Source organism: Aquila chrysaetos, chromosome 22, assembly GCF_900496995.4.
Source record: "Aquila chrysaetos chrysaetos chromosome 22, bAquChr1.4, whole genome shotgun sequence".
NCBI classification, from domain to species: Eukaryota; Metazoa; Chordata; class Aves; order Accipitriformes; family Accipitridae; genus Aquila; species Aquila chrysaetos.
Genome location: NC_044025.1, coordinates 3,822,618 through 3,845,887, shown reverse-complemented (window position 1 = coordinate 3,845,887; position 23,270 = coordinate 3,822,618). Strand labels below are relative to the sequence as shown.

The window sequence follows — 23,270 nt, the reverse complement described above, 5'->3', positions numbered from 1 at the left end:
GAAACAGTTGTGGACCTTGTTTACATGGAACAGCTTACCGAAGTACAGTGCTAACATACTGTCTACATGTTGAAACCACTGTAATTACTATTTAAACTCATCAGTATTATCTATATAGAGACTTTCAAAGTGACTTTTACAAATATGAAATCTAAAACCTATACATTTTTAAATGGAGGAAGAGGACCAGAATTACCAGGGGCAGAAACAGGCTACACTGCTTGAAACTGTGCACCCTTTCAGCCAGTAATGAATAGGCTCTTCTGAAGGCTGCTAGCGCTAAAAGGGGATGCCAACCTTGGAGTTTGAGTTCTCGGCTCTGGCTGGCCTTTTGCTCTTAACATTTGTGGGCATCTGGGCAGGAGAGCCAGCTGAGAAGGCTTTGTGCTACTGAGAAAGTGCCTCTGTCTAAACATCATGTGGACCACTCAAACTTATAAACTGCTTTGCAAAAGCATCAGCCCAAACCACCTGTCATTAACTGAGCGAAGGGGAGGACTTGAGAGTTTTCCTAACTAAGCTTTTGTTTGTATCCAAAACTGGTTTTGAAACAATATACAAAAGTTCACAAAAAACAAATCCTCCCATGCCATTCCCCATCTGCTCCATTTGTATTAAAATATAGTGGAGAACAGTTTTTGTAGCAGCTGCTCAATACTAGATGTTCCTGGGGAAAACTATGGTCTTCCAGCTTCAGCCTGTGGTTTGGAGGTATGTTATGGGGTAAAGGGAAGTAGTGATGTTTCCTCCGGCAGACCAGGCGGCAGCTTCCAGCTTCCCCAAGATACGAAATTTGCTGTCTCTAAGTGATGAGGAGCCACAGTTCCTCTTCAAAGACTCCTGTACTGGCCATGACTTAGCAGGGAGTATCAAAGTGAAATTTCATTCTGGGCTGTTAAAGGCCAAACTTGCACTTTCTTCTTGATTTAGCATAATGTCCATCTCTTCTGCCACTGGAAAGTACAACAATTTGATGGTGTTACTGATTTATATTATCTCTCAGCTACTGAATTAATATTCAGGCTCATAAACCACTTTTGTTAAAGGCAAAAGAAGCTCACTGTAGGCCAGTCCGGACTAAATGTGAGTAATTTGCACCAAGAATCAGCATGGTGCATGAATTGACAGGTCTAAAATATCACCCAGTATTCTTCCAGAATTTGTCTTGCACCTTGCATTTCTAGCATACTCTGTCCACTCTACCACCACTGCAGTAATTATTTGTAATAATTATTTAATATGTAATGCTTAGCCCTTTGGAGGGAGTCTTGGCACGGGGCCGGGCTCGTGCTCAGCCTTGAGGCTGTGCGACCGTGCGCAGCAGCTGCCGCTCACATCGTGAGCACAGAGGACTCAAACTGCTGGGGTCCGATTATCATGGAAATGGTTCCCTGAAGGATGTAATTCTGTGTTAAGTGTACCTGATAACCCTGTGAAAGGCAGTGTATCTAGTTGTTTCCTGTGTAGTGACAACTGATGTTATGGAAACAGTATTCTTGTGAACATTGCATAGGAGCGACTATACAGTAACTGCAATGCACAGCAGTGTACAGCTGTGATGTGTTGGAAAAGGGAAGGGATGCTAAGGGTCTCTAGAGAAAGGCAGACTGATGAGATGATTCTCCTGACAACTGAAGTTCAATTCTCCATGTGGACCTTGTAGTCTTAGTTTGGTTTGAACACCTGTATATTAATTCCCATCTTTTGGGGAGCCGGTAGTGTGTAATCTTGAACTTTTAACTGTCTGTTCCTTAAATCTCTTAGATCCTTTTAATTTTCCTCCTTTATTTTCTTTAAGAAGGTGCCATTTTAAGTCTAGGCCCTGGTTCACTTCCCGTACATTGCTTTGCTCTGGCCTGGCTGTTTGGCAGCTCTTGGGTGTCGGACAAGAGGTTTTCTTAAAAGCCAGCTGCGGTGCTCTTGAGTCAGTGGTACAAATGGCTCTATGTGGCTAACTGGATGGAGTGTGTGAACATGAGCAGGGACATGTTGGCCTGCACTAGCACTTTTATGCAACAAAACGCAAGAGCACTGCTAGAAATATATGGTCACAGAATGGATTGAAAGGCCTGATTTTGTATATTCTGGTACCCACACTCAGGTTTCTCCCTTTGCTAATCCCCTTTTGGGCCCATCTGTGACTGTTCTTCCTCTTTAAAAAAAAAATTGATCGTGCCAGTGCCCCTGAATGAGCTGTCCTTGAGTGTCCTACTAGTACAGGGGTGGCTGTGGGTAGACTGACCCAAAACAGCACCTTCCAGAATAACAAACAAGACAACTCTGTGTATGTATTTGCCTTTGCGAACTGTGAGATACATACTGTACTTGCAAAAGGAGATAGAGCTGGCCAGCTGTTGCAGGCTTGCTGGCTGAAAGGATATCATTATCAGAGCTGTAATATTTTCTTTGTGTTACCCTAGCAGTTACAGCACAGTTGTTTGCTGTCTCTCTCCTCATACTTGTTGGTACTTGATACACACTGACTCCTTTGCCCACAGCATGCCACACAATGTGCCTTCAAGAGAGCCTCCAGCTCTTGGTCAGCACCTCTGCTTTGGTCTGCACCAAGTTATCGCAATTAACCTAAAAATGGGCAGCTTCAGTGGTGTTATTTGGTGTCATTAATGAACTTATTTTGGGGGTGTATGGCTTCACCTGTGGACTCAGTATAAGCTGTTTGTAGCAAGTACTCAGTTTTCCATTCCAGCTTTGGGATTTTTACCCATTGCACATTCTCAGCTTTCTGAGTGGCTAATGAAATCTTTAGAAAGCATTTATACCTACAGAGGAGCTCTGGCCTGCAAGTCACTTGTGTGCACTCATGTAAGCTAACAGGACTGTGCCACTGTTTGTAAGCACAGAATAACTAAATGACAGGGACCTCCTGAACAGAAATAAGCTTGTTTGCTTCTGTCTGCCATGGTTTTCTACATCCTAACCACGACAGGAGTGTGTCAGAGGTTTTCCTCTCACTTCTCCAAGATGATGCTCAGACAGACAGAATGTTGTCTTCTCTCTATACTCAATTTATTCATATGTAAAATGGAGTTAAAAGTAATGACCAGATTCAATTTCCTCCAAGCCTAACCTTGACCATAAAATACCTGGAACTTTTAAATGGAAAGGTACTAAATCAGTAGACTTTAAACCCTAAGAATCATAAGAATGATGATGGAAGAAACAAGAAGAGCCAGCAGATCAACACCTGGCTCCGAGCCTGGTGTCACAGGCAGAATTTGGGTTTTTTTGATCATGGGTTGGTTTACATGACACCAGGCCTGCTGGCAACAGATGGGGTACACCTGTCACAAAGGGGGAAAATGATCTTTGCACAGAAGTTAGCAGGGCTCATTAGAAGAGCTTTAAACTAGATTTGAAGGGGGAAAGGGATAAACCAGGCTGACTAGAGATAAGCCTGGGGGCAGCAGGCCAGTGTTTGAGGGACAGTGTGCTAGCAAGGTCCTTCAGTCTGCCATCTCAGCGGAGGTAGCGGATGGAGATCCATGCTGCAGCAAAGACGCAAGGGTTATTGATGTGTTAGAAACCATGGAAGCACCTGAGAATGGTCATGTAGGAATTAGGGCTTCTCCCCCCCAAGAAAGGTGGTGGGATCAATAGCACAACTGAAGTGCATCTATACCAATGCATGCAGCATGAGCAACAAACAGGAGAAGCTGGTAGCCACTGTGCAGCAGGAAAACAATGACATAGTTGCCATCACAGAAACATGGTGGGATGACTCACACAACTGAAGTGCTGCAATGGATGGCTATAAACTCTTCAGAAGGGATAGGCAAGGAAGGAGAGGCGGTGGGGTAGCCCTGTATGTTATGGAGGGGTTTGATTGTCTAGGGCTTAATGACGGTGATGATAGGGTTGAATGTTTATGGGTAAGAATCAGGGGGAAGGCCAACAAGGCAGATGTCATGGTGGGAGTCTGTTATAGACCACCCAACCAGGATGAAGAGGTAGACAAAATATTCTATGAGCAGCTGGGAGAAGTCTCACAATCACTAGCCCTCATTCTCATTGGGGACTTCAACTTACCAGATGTCCACTGGAAATACAATACAGCAGAGAGGAAACAGTCCAGGAGGTTCCTGGAGTGTGTGGAAGAGAACTTCCTGACACAGCTGGTGAGGGAGCCAACTGGGGAAGACGCCCCACTGGATGTGTTGTTTGTGAACAGAGAAGGACCTGTGGGTGATGTGATGGTTGGAGGCCATCTTGGGCATAGTGATCACGAAATAATAGAGTTTTCGATTCTTGGAGAGGTAAGGAGGGGGGTCAGCAGAACTTCTGCCTTGGACTTCTGGAGGGCAGACTTTGGCCTGTTTAGGGGTCTAATTGACAGAGTCCCTTGGGAGGCAGTCCTGAAGGGCAAAGGAGTCCAGGAAGACTGGACATTCTTCAAGAAGGAAATCTTACAGGCGCAGGAGCAGGCTATCCCCGTGTGCCAAAAGATGAGCCAGCAGGGATGAAGACCATCCTGGCTGAACAGAGAGCTTTGGCTGGAACTCAGGAAAAAAAGAAGAGTTTATGACCATTGGAAGAAGGGGCAGGCCACTCAGGAGGACTACAAGGATGTCGTGAGGTTATGCAGGGAGAAAATTAGAAGGGCCAAAGCCCAACTAGAATTTAATCTGGCTACTGTGTAAAAGACAATAAAAAACATTTCTGTAAATACATTAGCAACAAAAGGAAGGCTAAGGAGAATCTCCATCTTTTATTGGATGAGGGTAGAAACATAGTGACAAAGGCTGAGGAAAAGGCTGAGGTACTTAATGCCTTCTTTATCTCAGTCTTTAATGGTAAGACCAGTTGTTCTCCAGGTACCCAGCCTTCTGAGCTGCAAGACAGGGACAGGGAGCAGAATGAAGCGCCCATAATCCAAGGGGAAATGGTTAGCGACCTGCTACACCACTTAGACACAAACAAGTCTATGGGGCCAGATGGGATCCACCCAGGGGTACTGAGGAAGCTGGCAGAAGTGCTCACCAAGCCACTTTCAATCATTTACCAGCAGTCCTGGCTAACTGAGGAGGTCCCAGCTGACTGGAAGTTAGCAAATGTGACACCCACCTACAAGAAGGGCTGGAAAAAGGATCCAGGGAACTACAGGTCTGTCAGCCTGACCACGGTGCCGGCGAAGGTTATGGAGCAGATCAATCCTGAGTGCCATCACACGGCACGTACAGGACAACCAGGCGATCAGGCCCAGTCAGCATGGGTTTATGAAAGGCAGGTCCTGCTTAACTAACCTGATCTCCTTCTATGACAAGGCGACCCACTTAGCGGATGAGGGAAAGGCTGTGGATGTTGTCTACGTGGACTTCAGTAAAGCCTTTGACACCGTTTCCCACAGCATTCTCCCAGAGAAACTGGCTGCTCATGGCTTGGACGGATGTACTCGTCGCTGGGTAAAACACTGGCTGATGGCCGGGCCCAAAGAGTGGTGGTGAATGGAGTTAGATCCAGTTGGCAGCCGGTCACAAGTGGTGTTCCCCAGGGCTCAGATTTGGGGCCAGTTCTGTTTAATAGCTTTATCAATGATCTGGATGAGGGGATTGATTGCACCCTCAGTAAGTTCGCAGATGACACCAAGCTGGGCAGGAGGGTTGATCTGCTTGAGGGTAGGAAGGCTCTACAGAGGGATCTGGACAGGCTGGATCGACGGCCTGAGGCCAGTTTTATGAGATTCAACAAGGCCAAGTGCCGGGTCCTGCACTTGGGTCACGACAACCCCATGCAACGCTACAGGCTTGGGGAAGAGCGGCTGGAAAGCTGCCCGGCAGAGAAAGACCTGGGGGTGCTGGTTGACAGCCGGCTGAATATGAGCCAGCGGTGTGCCCAGGTGGCCAAGAAGGCCAACGGCATCCTGGCTTGTGTCAGAAATGGTGTGGCCAGCGGGACTAGGGAAGTGATTGTTCCCCCGTACTCAGCACTGGTGAGGCTGCACCTCAAACACTGTGTTCAGTTTTGGGCCCCTCGCTACAAGAAAGACATTGAGGTGCTGGAGCGTGTCCAGAGAAGGGCAGCAAAGCTGGTGAAGGGTCTACAGCACAAGTCCTATGAGGAGCAGCTGAGGGAACTGGGGTTGTTTAGCCTGAAGAAAAGGAGGCTGAGGGGAGACCTTATCGCTCTCTACAGCTACCTGAAAGGAGGTTGTAGCAAGGTGGGGGTCGGTCTCTTCTATCAAGTAACAAGCAATAGGACAAGAGGAAATGGCCTCAAGTTGCGCCAGGGGAGGTTTAGAGTGGACATTAGGAAAAATTTCTTCGTGGAAAGGGCTGTCAGGCATTGGAACAGGCTGCCCAGGGAAGTGGTTGAGTCACCATCCCTGGAGGTATTTGAAAGAGGTGTAGATGTGGCACTTAGGGACATGGTTTAGTGGAGGACTTGGCAGTGCTACATTAACGGTTGGACTTGATGATCTTAAAGGTCTTTTCCAACATAACCGATTCTATGATTCTAGTCTGCTAACAGTGTTACTGCTGTGCACATAATAAACTTCTCTCTTCGCTCTGCCACCACTGACAGACTCATCATAGTGATCATGTAATTCATTCCTTAGAAGTTGGGTGAGAGATCGTCACAGGAGACTTGTTGGGTGTAATGCAGAATCAGATTCCTAACTTTTTTCCACTAATGTTACATTGTTCTTGGTTTGTAGTATCAGCTGGATATTTTACATCTCTGCTTATCACCTACACTTGAAAAATCTTTCCACTGAAAGTGCTTGTGGCTTTCCAGGTAAATATACAGCTGCACCTTTCTCATATTCACTGTACTCCTCAGGCATATACACTTCCTTCAGATGTAGAAAGTAACAAAATAAGATTCTGTCTTAGTGTATAATTCCTTATAAGCTGTCAAGATGAAGGCAGCAAAGCAGGTTAGAGCAGAAGAATGTACCTCTTCTCTCAGGAGGGTGGAGCATGCACTGCAGATAGAGCAGGATGGGCAAGAAAGTCTTTCCGTGACTCCTACTACTATGTAAGATAAGAGAACTTCTAAAAACATTATAAAAATTCTGTCTTCTAAATACATTTCTCAGTGTTGCCTTATATCACAGTGGCTGAGTGGCATTGATTTCCCTCATTGTCACACTGCTGTCACTCCTAGTCTTCCTCTATATCAAGCAAAAAAAGGTTATTTTTTATTCTGGCAGGCAGTCTGTGTTTATATCAGTTGCTATTTCAGTTTATCAAACATCCTAGATAGAGGACATCAGCAAAGAGGGTGAGAGGATTTGATAATTCTGATAGGAGTGGGATTGACTTTTTGGGAGAGATAAGGTCTGTTTCTTGCACATTATCTAGATGTGCCTGGCGTCTTCTCATCAGGCAGCTCAGAGTGTGGAGGGAGAAAAGATGTACGTGTGGCTAACTTGCTTCACGTATCAGAGGAGACCAAAGGGTAAGTTGTGGCTGAAGGCCGAATGCAGTAATGAGACAAACCCAAATAGATCTTGGCAGCACAAATGGCAAGCAAGCATTTTAACCAGTACTGAACGTTCTTTCCTTCTTCCTTCCCAAAAAGCAACGCTAAAACACCGTACCTTATCTTGGAAGTCTGTTTGCGCGGTGAGTCTCCTGCTGTGATCATGCTCCTTACTTGTGCTATCACAAATTGCAGTGTGCAGCTGAGACCCACAGCGGGGGCAGGGTGCAGCTGGATTGAGGTGTTCTGGGGAAGGTCCAAGAGCACAAGGCATCAGCACTGTCCTTTCTTCCTTTGGATCCTTTAGTTGGAAGGGTTTTGTTCAGTTCCTTACAAGAGTGTCTCGGAAATACAGTATCCACCTGCAGAGCATGTCAATTAAAGACCGAGGTTAATGAATGCACTGGGCTGGTATGATTGCCTCTAGTTAAACATCCAGGCTTTTCCTTGCACAGATCGGTAGCCTGCCCACCTTAGCCCCACCTTAGCCCAAGCAGTTGTCAGCACCAGGCTGTGAGATGGAGCCTGAAGGCCCTCTGGTGTGATGTCCTTTTTGTTCTGTTCATCCAGGCTCGTTTTTAAACAGAATTCCAAGGCCCTTTCCTTTATTTTTCACACCTCCTTATTCCATGCTGAAGAGTTTCAGTCTGGTGGGGAGGTACAGAACAGCCCACGTGCTGGTGATGTTCTGGGTGATCATATTTCCTTTTCTTTCTTAGAGAAGTCAGGGCAGAAGTTAGCCCATCCAGCATATTGTGCAAAAGCAGGGAAATAAAGAGTCACTCAAAATTGTTGCAAGAATAATGCAGAATTCGCACACTGTTCTTCACACAAGTTTTCTCCTGAAACTGGAAATGCTGTATTATGGCCCTGATTTTTGTGAGCACAGCTTCCAAACATAGTGTACACACAGCTTTTTCTTCACTTTGATTTAAGGATGGCTGCCCTCATTTCAAGTGTTGTTTGATCAATATTTTTGTCAGGAAAATGATCTGTGTACATATGAAAGGAGGCTGCATATAAAGTCCAGTTGTTCAGTTAGGTTTTATAAGCATAGCTATTTGCTCAAAGGCAGAGGCAGCTTTTGCACAATATAAGATTAACTTACTGACCCTTAAAATAATATTTTAAAGCATTTCTATGGCCTTTAAAATCCCACTTAATACAGGTATGACCACTCTACATTCTTATCTCACGAGATAATGAAACAGTTTGAATAATTTATTTCAGCTTAGCTTGAAGCAGGTTTAGTTGCAGGTGGACTGCAGTGGCCGTTGTGTGTGAATAGCTATGATACCCAGTGGAGCCTGTGTTTGTTTGTTTTTTAATGAAAGCTGAACAATTTTTTCCATCTTTGTCATTAGGTGGGTATGAGGAGTTGTTTTGCTGTGGGCTAGTGAAATGCCCTGTTTTATGGTGGTTTAAATATGCTTGTCCAACCACAAACTCACTTCTATCATGATTTGGATTAGAACTCTTGTCAAGAAAAAAAGTATTTCATGAATCTTTTTCACTTAATTTCTTTGGTGTTTTCATTGAGAGAAGGCTTCTGAAATGTTGATACATTCACATTAATAATTATGCTACTTCCTATATTTGCTAAAATTTAGACTGTGAAAAGATTTATATAAGTTTCAACATGAAAAAAACTGTAAAAGATTCCCTCAGCCATGCTGAAGCACTGCTCCATCGTGTCTGAGAAGTCAGAAGCATGTACAATTTCTTTGGCTATTAGCGTCTTGTGACTGTAAGCAATTGGCACACTGTCACTTCAAGTGCATACCAGGCAGCTTCTTTGCCTAAACACCCAACAGAGGAGTCAAAAATAATAGTAATAGTAAAAAAGCCTCACAAATAGCACATCACTTCATGCTCCAGTTGTATAAACTACTTCTGCCCCAGAGACCAGGAAGGTCCTTGAGCTAAAGGGTGAAGAGTGGATTTGTGCTGTTGAGCTGCAGCTAATATACAGTGAGTACAGCCAGGCTCAGTGCCACAGACACTGAGGCTCACTAGTGATGCATACTTTTATCCTAACTAGATTAAAATATTTGTATTTACAAATACATAGTGATACATGATGCCACTGAGTGTAAGAGTGGGCATCCTTCGAGACAGTGCCCTGGGAGGCTTAGAGCAACATTTTAAAGCTGAAGAGGAGCTGGGAGAACTTAAAGAAGCCCACAGCTGGAACAGCATAGGTTTTCTCATCCTAATCAGCCTCCAGAAAATTATGAGACTTCTTGTCTTAGGCAGGAACTGCCAGTATATGTGTGTCCCCAGGGGAAATTGTATCAGCACAAGAGAGGGTGAGCTCTGAGTGTCACTGCGAGCTGTTGTGTTGGTGGAGCTGCTGTTAACATGTCAGTAATGGTGCATGGCTCCATGTCAGTGTTATACCTCCATCACAAGGGAACATTTGTATCATTGAAAAATCCTACCATAGCACAAGGCATGTGGAAATTGGATGCAAGGTACGGTGAGCTGATATGAAAGCCTGTCTCTGTTTACAGCTTCATCATCTCAGATCTTCCTGAAAGGTTAGGGAAGCTTCTGTGGCCCCATGATTCCCAGAGTCCACTGTGGTGGACATCATCTCTCTGGGGCACTCGCAGGATTCTACTTACTAACTAATACCAAGTTCATATTGACAGAATGTCAATTTTATTTTTATATCTCAAAAACCTCTAGCTTTGGGCTTGTTATTTAATCCAAGTTTGCTGTACTGTGAAGTAGAAAAAAACTTTTTCTTTAGTCTGTGCTTTTCCGTTAAACACCTGACCCACTTCTGTCCTAACTGGATGCCTCTGTGCTTAAAATTGCTTCATAGTTCAGTTCTCCTAGATTCAAAGGATTTACCAGTTGTTGAAATTGTCCCCCTTTTTTGCCTTTTGTCCTGACCTCTGAATTGTTACTATTCTTAAAGAACTTCTTCTACTGTGTCATTTGATGAGGTGGAAAAATATGAATCCAATAAACATCCCAACAATGTTGAGATGACCTAATTCTGACATCTTCAGAAAGGTGGGGTTTTTTTTCCCCAGTTCATTCTTGTGAAAATTTTGCTGTACAATATGCATATTTTAGGAGGAGAAAAAGAAGTTCTCCATAAAACTGTGATGCATCTTAGTTTCCATTTATCATACAGTTCAAAATACTGTGCTTTCTATAGCACATTTTTCAATACTTTGACCTCACATTATCTCATATACACTCACTAATTTGTAGTGCCTTGGTTAATATACACTGAATTAATGTATTTCATTGAAAATGTAGGTAAATCATTTTCTTCTACCTCAGTGGTGATACACTGTAGTTCTATCAGATACCACAGTGTTATACACTGTAGGAGAATTGGAGTTATCTTTTGAGGGTGGAGGATTGTTGCCTTGTATGAACCAAAAAGCACAGGGTGAAGAGGCAGCCCAGAAATGAACATAAGAGGAGGGCCTCAAGGATCCCACTTCAGCAGGTATCTTCCCACACCAGAAAAAAGGAGAAAGGGAGCCCACAGGAGTGAAATAGCCTGAAGAAAAAGTACTTCTATGGCATCTGAGGAGGTTAAATACAACCTTGCAGATGGACAGGTCAGGGTTTGGTGGACCAAAGAGGAGTTATGGACCAGAGGGGTCCTTCTGTGCTCCCGCTTTGTCCATGGCCAGTCCTCAAGGGTCTCCCTGTGTTGGGACTGATGTGCATGCACAAGGCAGGCTGATGTCTGCATGAGCAGCAGCTGGTGGACACATCTTGGGGCTTTCTTTTGGTAGGGAGGGGATACGTTGCAACTCCAGGGGCATCAGGTCTAGGACAGCAAGCGAGCTGCTCTACCAGTCTAATATAACTTGAAAACTTACTACGATGATAAAAGCAAATCATTACACAGTACTGGAACTTGGGAGACCTGAATCTGTTACCAATGCTGTCACTTACCTGCTTCATTTACCACACCCTATGATGTTTTTTCCCCTTTGTAAGTAAGAATAGCTCCAGTAATTGCTTTCTCTGTTTTTCTTTCCCAAGAATGTGAACATGTCACTTGCTTCCTGTTGACCTAAGTTTATTTCCTAGCAGGATTGCGTGCTGGCTTGTTTCCCCTTGTCAGGAGGAGCATTGGCTGTTGCCGGCCATCTGCTCACCATCTGCTGTCCCTTACCTACTGCTGGACGCTTGCTTTCCTTGGTTTTTCTCTTCATGTTTATAAAACTCGAGGATCCTATGCTGAGACTCCCTGCAGACCAGAGAGTTTGATGAATACTGGGGAATGCTGTAAGGACCAAGTTCCTACCACCAGCTTGTCCCTGCAAAGGCATTCAGGAAAAACCTGGGGTCAGTCCTGCTCAGAACAAGCCGATCAGGATTGCCATACAGAGTGCAGCCACTGCTGCTGGGTTTGCATCCTGCATGAACAAGCAGTGAATCAGCAGGTTGTACTGGAGCATTTATGCTCCTTCCCACATTTTGAAGATTTTAGTAGCGCTCCCTGCAGCTGTTTGATTTTTTGCTTCTCAATTTTAAAAGCATCTTTTTGAGCTCAGCTGCTTAGAACTCCCAGCTGGGCTTTTTGAATACAAAAGGAAAAGGTTGAAAGCAGCTACTGTTGAGTACTAAGTACAAATGACAACCCCAGATACAACGTGCACATATGGCTGGGAAGAAGAAAGAAAACAAATGTGATGGGACTTGTAGGAAAAACTTGAGGACCACCAGTGCAAGCATCAGAGACAAATCAAAAAGTGTGCCCTGTGAGTGATTTCCTGAAGCCCTGTCTTTTAAGCCATTGTTATTCATGGCCTCTCTCTTTACCTGCCTTCATCCCTGCAGCTCTGACTCTCCCACATCTGTTCAATAGCAAAGGAAACTGGTTCCAAAATAAAGAACTAGGTAAGGTACCAATAAAGCCAGCAGAAACAAAGAGCCTGCTTGCTTAGTTATGGGATGGGAGCCCTCCCATCCCAATAGTAACAGTCTTCCACTTGTCCCTAGCAGGTCTTATAATGCTCGCAAAGGTGATTGTTTATCTTGATTTCACTTTTACAGGCAGAGATGGTGTGACTAGGCTTCAGATGTTGTACAGCTCTCATCTTCACAGCTTTTGTTTTCTGCAGTCTTAGATCAGCTTCATGGCTCTAAGTTCCTTGGGACATTGGCTCTGTCCCTGCAGAAGGTTTTGAAGGTCTCCCCTGCGCTGTATCTTCAGATTTCTCATTTTGTTTTCAATGGGGAGGCCAGTTCTGCCTGTGAATGGGCTTTCGAGCAATACCTGTGAGAAAAGTTTTTCTTCCTGGTGTCTGCTTGAATACTTGGGTCTGGCCCACTGCAAATATGCTGAATTGCTGTGCATCTAACCATAGAGCAGGTTAATAATGTTACACTGTATGCCCACAGCTACTGTTGTACAGAAGAGCTTTTGCTTAATGTAGTGTTCGGGCTATATTAATTTGTATATTAATACCCTATGTAAAAAAGGATTCCAAATTGCCTGAAAACGAGCATTGCAGGTTTCAGAAAACCTACATGGTAGGCTACTGTAGGCTTCAGCAAACACTTTAACAGTCCTTGGCTAAAAAAGTAGCATTTACCATAGGTCATAAAAGCAAACACAAATGCAGTAAATCCAATTACTGTGGAAAATCAAACATCGGAGTGCAAGATGAAGGAAGTTGTACGAGAATGCCTGACAAGAAATCTATTGAACATATTAAATTATACACTTCTCCCAGAATAGCTAGAGTTTTAAAAAGAACGTAGTGCAGCAGTGCTCAATCAAGAACAAAAATACAAGCCTGGTGCACATCAGACTTGGGACAACTTACACACAAGGACTACTTTGAAAGTGAGAAAACAGCTTTGAACTCCACAGCATGCCATTACGCAAGTACCCATGCATGCAAATTACAAAGAAATCTCTCAGTAAAGTGAAGCATTATGACAGCCGCCCTCCAACATAAACCAGGACACAGGCAATGGAAGTAGAAAAGGGAGGTGGGAGGAATAGACGAGCACAGAGTCAGCACTCAGGGGCTCTGCTGGCCAACTCCAGATTTAGCTAGGAGCACAGCTAAAGGGACCTGAGAAGGGACGATGCTGATGTCAAGTCCAGCCTTTTCTAGTCACAGGCCACCAGGTACCCCACAGAGCATTTACTCTCCAGAGTACTTGCAGGACTCTCTGTAGCAAACTTAGTAAAGTACCAAAAGCCAGGAAGACCGGAAAAATCTACAACCGCCTTGAATTCTAGGTCTGTGCAGTAGCAGGGTGGTTGTTAATAAATGACACTTTCAGGAAGCAGTCCACAGCCCATGCTGCGGAAGAAGGAAGTTACCTCCAGATGTGACCCAGGAGTGTGTCCAAGGGTGCACCAGCAGGAACACAGAGAGAATTCAATTCATTGCTGAGCATGGTTTTGTGTTAAGATATTGTGTGGGGAACCAGGCCCAGAGAGGTGCAAATAGTTTGGGTTTTTTTTATTTCCTGTGGTGTAAAGTGAGTGCTAATTCTAGCAGAGTGTAGCCAGGATGTAGGTGTCCCAGACCATGGCAACTAGCTGATATAGAGCTTGTAATTCTGTAACACCTAGCACTATTACCCGAACTCTGATAATTAACAATTTACTGTCCAGAAGATTAAATTGGTTCTAAATTTATGCATGGGAACAAGATAGCAATAACTTCCTGAGCAGCTCAGGAAAGTGGGGTTGGATTTTAGTTTTCTGGTCTGGTGAGAAAGGTTAATGAACGTTGTATATCCATACTAAAATAGTTGAGGGGAGAGTGAGCAGCTGGCAACAGCAAGGGTGCCTGAGCCACAGGAAACACAGAGCATTATTTGCTCTGTCACTGCCTTTCTGTGTGACCTTGCATGTTCTTGCTGGGAATTTTATCTATCACATCTCCTAATGTCCCTTAGTACCTACAGGTATGTATAGAGCTTTAGCAGTTAGGGCATTATAGATGTGCAAGGTATTAAGGTGTGGAAGGGCTTCGGTAGGAAAGGGGAAGATACCCTTTTTAGGTAGTTTCCATACCAAATACAGAATATCTGTTTGCTTTTGATTATTTTCCCATGGTTTATATGAAAGTGAGCTGGCAGACTGCAGTGCGGGCATAAGGCAGCAGAGGCATTGCGATAGCATAGACTCCTGTGGACCCAATTTGATCCATATGTCTGCCCCAAGGCAGCTTCTGGCAGCTGTTTTCTGACTTGTTCATAAAACCCTCCCAACACGGAGGCTTCCCAGTCTCTCTAGGCAATTTATTTCAGTGCTTTGTTACCTTCTCCAGTGAAAAGCTTTTTCCTCATACCAACTAATTCTTCCTTGCTAACCTTGAAGCTTGTTACTGCTCTCATCCACCAAGGACATAGAACAGATTAACCTCTTCCTCTGCACTGGTCTTTTGTGTACTTACCATCTCTTTTTGGTCTCTCCTTTCCTGAGGAACCTCAGTTTGTTTAGGTCTTGTTTATTAGGCTATTGATCATTCTCACTGCTCTGAACTTTCTTTAATTGGCTTACATCTTTCTGGGTGTGCATGACCCACAATTGGATCTTGTACTCCAGCTGAGGCCTTGATAGTGTGGAGCAGAGTAGGAGGGTTATTTCATTTGTCTTGTAACTTATCTCTGTGCTTGTACTTCTAGAAGAGCATTTGCCTGGTTTTTGTGACACACGGGTTTTGATCCTTTATAGCTCCTGAATTTTTTTATGGAGCTCTAATACCAGTAAAATTCTTTCCTGCCCTACATTTGTGCAGATGATTATTCCAGCATAGGTGTAGATTTCTGCATTTGTTCTTATTGAATAGAAACCTGGGTTTGTTTGTTTTCAGAATTCAACTTTTAAGATATTTTTTAAATCTACATTTGATCTTCAACTTATTTCCCCCCTTTCCCAGCTTGGTATTATTTGCAAATCTAGTAAGTACAGTAATTCATCTGCCATTCATAATGACTGTTACCAGACATAAGAAGGCCCCCCATGAGGCTCAGGTTTTTAATATCTTCTATTTTGAGAATGAACCTTTGGCATGACTCTGAGTAGTTTTTCAAATAGCTCTGCATCCACCCCCTAGTATTTTCATCCAGACTATGTTTTCTTAGCTTATATACAAGCAAGTGAGATGAAATACTGTGAAAGGCTTTAGAGGAATCAAGATATGACACAAAATCAATTGTCTTACTATTGAAGGAAACGAGATTGGTTTGACACCAATTGCTCTGAACAGATCCAATCGGGCAGCCGCTCATTTTCTTGTGATTTTCTCTCTGCTTACCAATTGTTTGGTTTTATTTGTTTGTAGGAACTGCAGCTAAAATGATAGATATCTAATTCCCCATCTCCTCATCGTCCGCCTTTTGTAAAGACAGGAAGTGTATTTATCTTGTTTCAATCTTCGGCACCTCATCCCTGTTCTTCAACGCTGGGTTGCCAATAACTGCTAACAGCCCTGAGATTTCATCAGCTGAGGATGGATATCAGGCCCAGCCAATTTTAAAACCTCTGGCTTATCTAAGTATCCTCTAACCTCTTCCTTCCCTATTAAAAAATCTAGTCCCATGTCATTGATTTTATCAGTTTCCATACTTTTGTTTAGAATCCAGTCTGGATGACCCCTTTTCTAGTTGGTTTTTTCCACATCCTGTGTGAAAAAAATTACTGAATTTGACAACCTTGTTGGCAATATCATACTTTTTTCCAGTCATGTCTGTCTATTAACACTTCCTAGAGGCTGCTGTCTTTGTTGCTCAAGGGCATTTTTTCACATGCTCACAAGCAAAAAAAAGCTGCGTTCCCCTTATCTTCCTGCTTTGGCAGTCTGGATTATTAAACCCTCTACTATGATAGGAGCCAAGGTTTCTTTTTTTCCCCAGCTAGCACCTTCTCCTACAGTATGGATGCTCACCTTTGAGGTAGTCTTCCTGTTGATTTCAGAAAACAAATACTTTCAGCAATCAAGTAATTCTCCTCTTCACACCTCTCATGATGGCAGGCCAGATTACCTTCTTCAGAGCACTGGGAAAAGTTGCATGCAAACTGCAAGCCACTCAGCCCTGGCTGCAAGCCTGTTTTGTTCCTACTGTACTTCTGAAAGGCACAGATGCAGTCAGTCATCTCATGCTTTTCTCCTTGGTGACCTAATAACTCTTACAGTGACAGCTGCAGAGGCAGGAGCAGGAAACCTCAGCGGAAGAGAAGTGTAGGGTTAAAAAGAAAAGTATAAAATCCTCCCCAACAGTTGTGAATTAATATTCTCATCTGGGAGGTACTTTCCAAACCCTGTACGGTGTATTGTTTAATAACCTAAAGCAGGTATTTTAGCAAGCTTAATGGTATATGTTCGCTTTGTTTGTATCCTTATGTGGGGTGATAGAGGAGGAAGGCATGCTGCATTTATTTGGAGCACAAGTGTTTTTGAAGGGAAGAGCCATGTTCAGGGTGATGAAGGGAGCTCACTGAGAGCTGCTGCTCACACTGATTCTCCCACAGCCCATGGAGAGGCTGAGCCAGAGCTACAGCCTTGTGGAGGGGAGACGCTGCTGCTGAGTACTGCACCTGGCACTGTGTCCCCAGGTCTGGCCCAGACCCCAGCCATTTCTTGCCCTACAGAGGTCTTACAGTCACAGGTTTGCGTTAGCTGTACACAGTATTATTTCCTTTTTCAATGACCTGCCTTTGAATTTCAGTGTATCTCCACTTGCAGCTTTCTGTTTAACCATGATGAAGAGGGAAGAGGCACTGGCAAGTTGTGCTTTGGTTGCTTATGCTTCCTTTGCCATATGTTCATTGTCTTGTAACTAGCTCTACTCTATTTGATCTCTCCTCGTGTGGAAATATTCCTATGCCTTAGCTGTTTCTATTGCTAGTGTTTGGACCTTTCCAGTTTCTTTCTGGGACCTTGATGTACGACCAGGTTTTTAAGCCTCATTAAGGGTTAAGCACTAAATGCCATTGAAAAATTGTACATTAATTCTTTGTGCAAAGTTTTATCCATTGGTAGAGTAAGGATGATAATGTGCACCTTTAAGAAGTTGCTGAAGATTTATGAAATATGTTTGTAAAGCACCTTAAAAGCTTTGCATGGTGTGTTACTTCTTGAAGTGCGGATTACTGAACACTGTTTAAAGAGATAACTAACAAACTGAATGCTACCATATGCAGTATTAATTGCATATGCAAATACAGCAGGCTTCATTATAGGATTCACTGGCATTTGCTGTGAACTCTGTGACACATTGCTGTAACAGCGTGCTTTTATTTGAAGTAAAAGAAAATAAATGAATCCAAAATTACTTTGGGGATATCTTTAGCAAATCTTTCCTTTACTTTGAAGTAGTCAATTAGCCACCATTCAAACTTCCTGTCAGACCTGCCATCCTGAAACATCCAGAAAATGTTAGAAGTCAATAGGTGCTTCTAGCTGAAAAGAAGTTTCCTTCTGCTCTGAAAGATGACACCAAACTGAAAAGGGTAGGATACATCACCAGCTGATTTTCTTCATGATAGGAAAATGTTAAAAAACCCCACTTGTTGGGTTTATTTCCTGTATTCTGGACCAAGAGATGGCCTGTAGCAGCAGAACGGGTAAGATCTTGGTCTGTGGTGTCCTCATTGGCTCTGGAGATTTGTCAGGGAGAATAAAGGAAAAGGGACTGCTGGGGTTGCACATGAGGAGCCTCAGGGCTCTGTCTGGACACTCAGCTAGTAGTGGAGGCTGGCGGCTGGTGTGGGAGCCCGCCCTCAGGGGACTCACCAGGCAATGCACATTTGGGTGTTTCACTCTCAGGCAATGATGTCTGCGTGCAGATCTGAGGTGCAGTCTTTGTGCGGCCTGTTTCAGAGTAGTTCTGCAGTCCTAGAGAAGAGCTTGCACAGCCGTCTGCAGCATGAAAGATGTAAGCAGAAGGAAAATCTCAGTCACGACCTACAGGAACCAGAAACCAGAAGACCAGTTAGGGGAGAGTTGACTAGAAATGTGAAAAGACTGAAAGGGCATTTGAGGAGGTATGAAGAAAAATGAAACGTGGCAGGAACTGGAAGTACTGTGAGGTTCTAGGGATTGCAGGGTGAAGTGGCTAAATGATGCTGAAGGAGAAAACGATGTGACCTTGAGTTAAGCCAGGAAGGTTAATTCAGAAGTACAGATCTGATGTTTTGGCTGGAAATGGGATATTCTGGCACAGTAGCTGAAACTAGTGCTGTGATGACAAATTTCGACAAATTTCTGCTGCAAAGAAAACCCTTCTAAATAGAGAAGGTCATAACTAAAGAAGTAGCAACCTCTCTTTTCGCTACTGGAATTAATTTGCAGTATTTGCAGAACTAACTTGCTGGCCAAAGGGGGAAAATAATAAATGGCCTATTTTAAGTGTTTAAAAAGTTTGTAATGGTTGTGGCTTTACAGTTCTGCTAATTTATGAGAAAGGATGAGATGCAGGTTCAGTGGCAGTTGGTGACAGCTCTTCACTTCGAATGTTTCCTATTAAGCAATGCAGCAAAATTATACAGAAGCAGAAACAGCGTGTATGATTTAGACCTGTATGTTACCACATCATTCTTACTGCTTTTTTTTTGTTTACATTGAAAACTGAAAGTGTGCTTTCCGCTTTGGGATTATTTGTTCTCCCAACTATATCAAGTTTAATTGCTTCTTCAAACCATGAGACTGTGCAGTATTTCAGAGCTAACATTCATTGTAAATCCTGTCACTCATTTCACTCACTGAATTGATATACTTAGGGTTAGTATATTAGAAATGAAGCTAGGTAGCAACTCCAATTTGAAAAACCCCATGCCACTTACGCCTTTTAAAAGTGGAGAGCTATGTTTTCAGGCAAAGGTGCTGTCTTTCAAGGTGGAGTATTTTTGGACTGTCTGACTGGAGATACTTCAGACTGTATTTCAGAGGCAGTGAGGGCACCCACTCCAAGATGCTTGTTGTTGTGAAAGCTGCACTGCAATGAAGGGTTGTGTTAGCAGCGAGGCTTGGTTCCTGCAATTCGGGGAGTAGCTCTACGGGGTAGCAAAGCTCTGAGTGTGAAATCATTAGACATTGCTCTTTATCTTGGGCTGGCCGTGATCACAGCCACTTTGGACAGCAGGCAAAACTAATGGCTTTGGCTGCAAAAGGTGTAGATGCACTGCTGGGATTGGGGAGAATGAAAGCCTGCATAACTCACAAGAGAAAAAGGGCTTTCCTGGCTTTAGGTGTTCCTAGAGCTGTGAGGGTAAGGGGGGAGTGGAGGAGGTAAATTGAGGATTTAAATGGCTAAGATCTAGTCAGAAGTTAAATTAGGGAGCTAAACTGGAGGCAATATCAAAGAATCTAGAAGAAGGAACCCTCAGGTAGGGAGACCTGCTAGAGAAGAGTCTGGTCTGTGAGCCAGAAGGCATCACTATGCAGAGATCGTGGGGAAAACCCACCACGTGAGGGAACAGAAGGGGAAGCAGGGGACCTGCTGGGGTGGGCATGGGGAAGCCTGTGTCACCCAGCAGTGAAAGGCTCCATAGGTACGAAACAGGAGAATGAAGACTACGGTGCCCTCAGAAGAGTGTTTGATTTCTGAACCTTGCTAATGAGAGCCTTTAGCATTTGTGTGAACACATGCTGTGTGACACAGTGTAAAACTTGCATAAATTGTAAAACCAGGCTCTCAGAAAGTTAGAAAATATTATAATTAAATTCACTAGCAGAGCTTTAATTTAGTGCCCTGAGCAAATACTTCATAAGCAAACCCATCCTTTCTTCCCCATGCAGTCCTGTTTCTTTTATTGCACAGCAAGATGTTGTCTCCTTAATTTTCTAGGACTTTTTACAGAGAAGACAATGTATTTTAACCCTACCCGTGGTCAAAACCATACGGGGGTTTTTTTGTCTTGAGACTTTTTCTCAGTTTCTGTTTTTTTATGACATCCTGATGCAAGTACATATCCTTAAAAATCCCAGCTGCAAGCAATTAAAAGCACAGTCTGATAAGGGAGAGCGTCAGATGAATTGAAGGATGCAGGGCACACATATGTAATATGGATTTCTTCTAAGATACTACTGTTTGCCAGAGATTACTGGTAAAGAAATACAATGGTGCAGCTAAAGGTCTCTGATTTGTATCCAACTCAAATCATAGGAATTACAAATTATTCCATTTAATATGTGTTTGACAATCTAAAACTGAGTTTGTGCTTCATTTCCAATTTCACTGCTAGATCATAAAGATTACACTAACATCTTTCAATGGTGAAGAGCTTAATTAAATTAAAATATTCCCTCAAATGTAAGTTGCATGCAAATATGAAAATCAATTAATGAATTTTGTTTGTGTCTTTAGGAAGGTGTTGTGCATAACGTAATTAATTGGTCTCGAATTTTTTCTTTAAATATAATTTTGAACAAATTATTAACAAAAATTGTGTGTGTCTTTTGAGCTTGCATATCATTTGCAATGATTTGACTGATGTAATACATAAGCCAGTATAGGTCCTGTGCAGAAACGGCTGAAGTAATTTGTCAGCTTTTATATAGTATGGATATACATTTTAGACATTCAAATAAGATTTAGCTGAGTTTTAAACTGACCTTAAGATGTCATAAAATGGGCACTCCACACTCAAGTTAGTTCCCAACTTCTGATGTGATTTTTTTCAGGCTTGGTTACAAATGTAGGTTGGGACAAGAACCTTTCATTTCCACTGATGCTTTCAGTTCTTTTAAATTAGACTTTTGGGGGGGCTTTCCTAAACGTACTATTTGATGTAATGCTTTTTAAATCTAATTTGCTATTCAACTGTGGGGTAATAAAATGTTTCTCACCTTTGACATTTTCTATGTAAAATTTTCCAGTGCATATTGCAAAAATTGTAGATGAGTGCCATGTACTAGAGGCAGTATTTGTTGTGAGGGCTGGTTGTTTGACACTACCCTTAAGATAATTTTCTGTAGCTTTTTGACCTTTTATGAAATTTCTTGGTCAAATGTTTCTCTTGGTCTCAACTCTTCTTTAGGAATACAAAAAAATAGCCAGACCCATTCTACCTTTCTCTGTACAAAGTCAAAGAAAACATGTTGATGCTTTGCCATAAATAAGCTTTCACAACTGTGTTGGTGCTGTGAAGCCATTGACTAGGGAATAGCTGAGGTTCCCAAAATTATACATGTGTCTTTGACAGCCAAAAAAACCCACTTGCATTTGAGATAGAGAGAGAGAGAGATGTATAAAATATATATATAAAAAGTTGGAGAAATTGGTTCTACCTTATCAAAAGATACTTGTTTTCCTAAGATATTCATACAGCTTAAACATGTAGATAGAGAGATTCTAAGAGATTTTTTAGAAGCCCATAAAGAGACTAAGGTAATTTCTTTTCTAACTAAATGCCTCAGTTTCTTAGGATAGTCTCAGACAACTCTAAATATATTACAAGATGTGACTTGTAATTCATAGAATTAATGTATGTCTTTAAAAATATAAGCAAAGCCTAAACTGAGTCCTTTATTAATGTGGCATTAAAAAGAGTGACTCTGAAAATATGCTTCAGGAGTTTCTGTCCTTCCTGAGACTGCATGGCAGGAAAACACTGAAATTGCAATGAGGAAGCTGCAATTTATAGACCTTCATGATACCTCGGTCCTTAGAGAACAGTGAAGAAAATAAAAATAAATGAACCTCACTGATCTGGTGTTATTGCACGTCTGCCAGTGCTGCTCTGCGCGCCGTTCCCACCTCAGCAACTCCCTGTCCTCGCTCAACTGCTGACTGTTTCAGTGGAGCCAGGTTTGCTCTGCACTGTCCCAAGCCTGAAGTGAAACCTGAATATTAGTTGGAGAGTCCCAATAGTTTTACAAATCTAGATAGTACTAGGCAAATAGGTTTTTACTAAAAAATTGAATAGATGGCTTTTGAAAACACTAAAGCATTTCACAATGACTTTTAAAGAATGATTTGGAAATTACGTTTCTCTTAAATACTTAAAGCACTATTTTTTAAAAATACAAAAAAAATGTGGACAAAAAAAACCCCCAAACCACTTCTTTTTGACTCAAGCCATTTAGATTAATCCCTAGCTAACTCGGAAGTTTTGCATTTCAGCTGTTAAAATGCAAAATCTGTTCCCTGCTTAGTCCTGATAGTCTCTGCCCGGTTAGTTTACCCATACCTCTCATAATTTTGCTCTCTCAGGGGCAAAGGGACTTCTGGCATTTTCAAGGTCCTATAAATTTGGTGTGAATGGACCGTATTCCCTCATACGGAAGCGGTGGGACAGGGCTGGGTGGAGGACACGGCCTGTCACGGTGTTACGTTCTGTCTGAGCACTTCAGTCTTCCCACACACATAACTGGATCTCTTTTTCCTGTGAGCCAAGATCAAATCGTTGAGGAATGGGCATTTAACAGTGAACTCGTTTGTGTCATGAGCGAAGACGTACAGCTGCTGACCACGCAGCCGTTCATCTTGCTGGTGCTAGCTCGTGTGAGCAAGCTGAGCAAAGAGGGCTCATGCTGGAAGACTACACGGTGTGTTTCCAGACAGGAACGTTTCTGTTTACTGAAACACTGCTTGTCATAAAAATAGCTTGAAGTGCCATTCGCCACCTTTGCTGCAGCCGTTGCCATCGCACCTACCTTTCACGTCTGTTCTAGAGCCTGTTTAGGGTAGCAGCAGAGACTGCCCTGACCTTTCCAGCGTTCTGCAGTGTGACGGGCATTTCCTGCTCTCCCCAATTTACAGTCCTGGCAACGTTTGTGTAAGAAAGATGAGCCAACTAATTAAAAGCAGAATTTTTAAAAGGTTAAGGTCCAGCCTGCTGTCTGGGCTGAGGTGATACATTTCCAATTGCT

At 43.0% G+C, this 23,270-nt stretch overlaps 1 protein-coding gene across 7 annotated transcripts in view; it reads left to right on the top strand.

Moving 5' to 3' along the window:
* KCNIP1 (potassium voltage-gated channel interacting protein 1) overlaps window positions 1-23,270 on the top strand; it is a 467,611-nt gene that overhangs the window by 329,532 nt on the left and 114,809 nt on the right. The gene's annotated exons all lie outside the window — the stretch shown is intronic.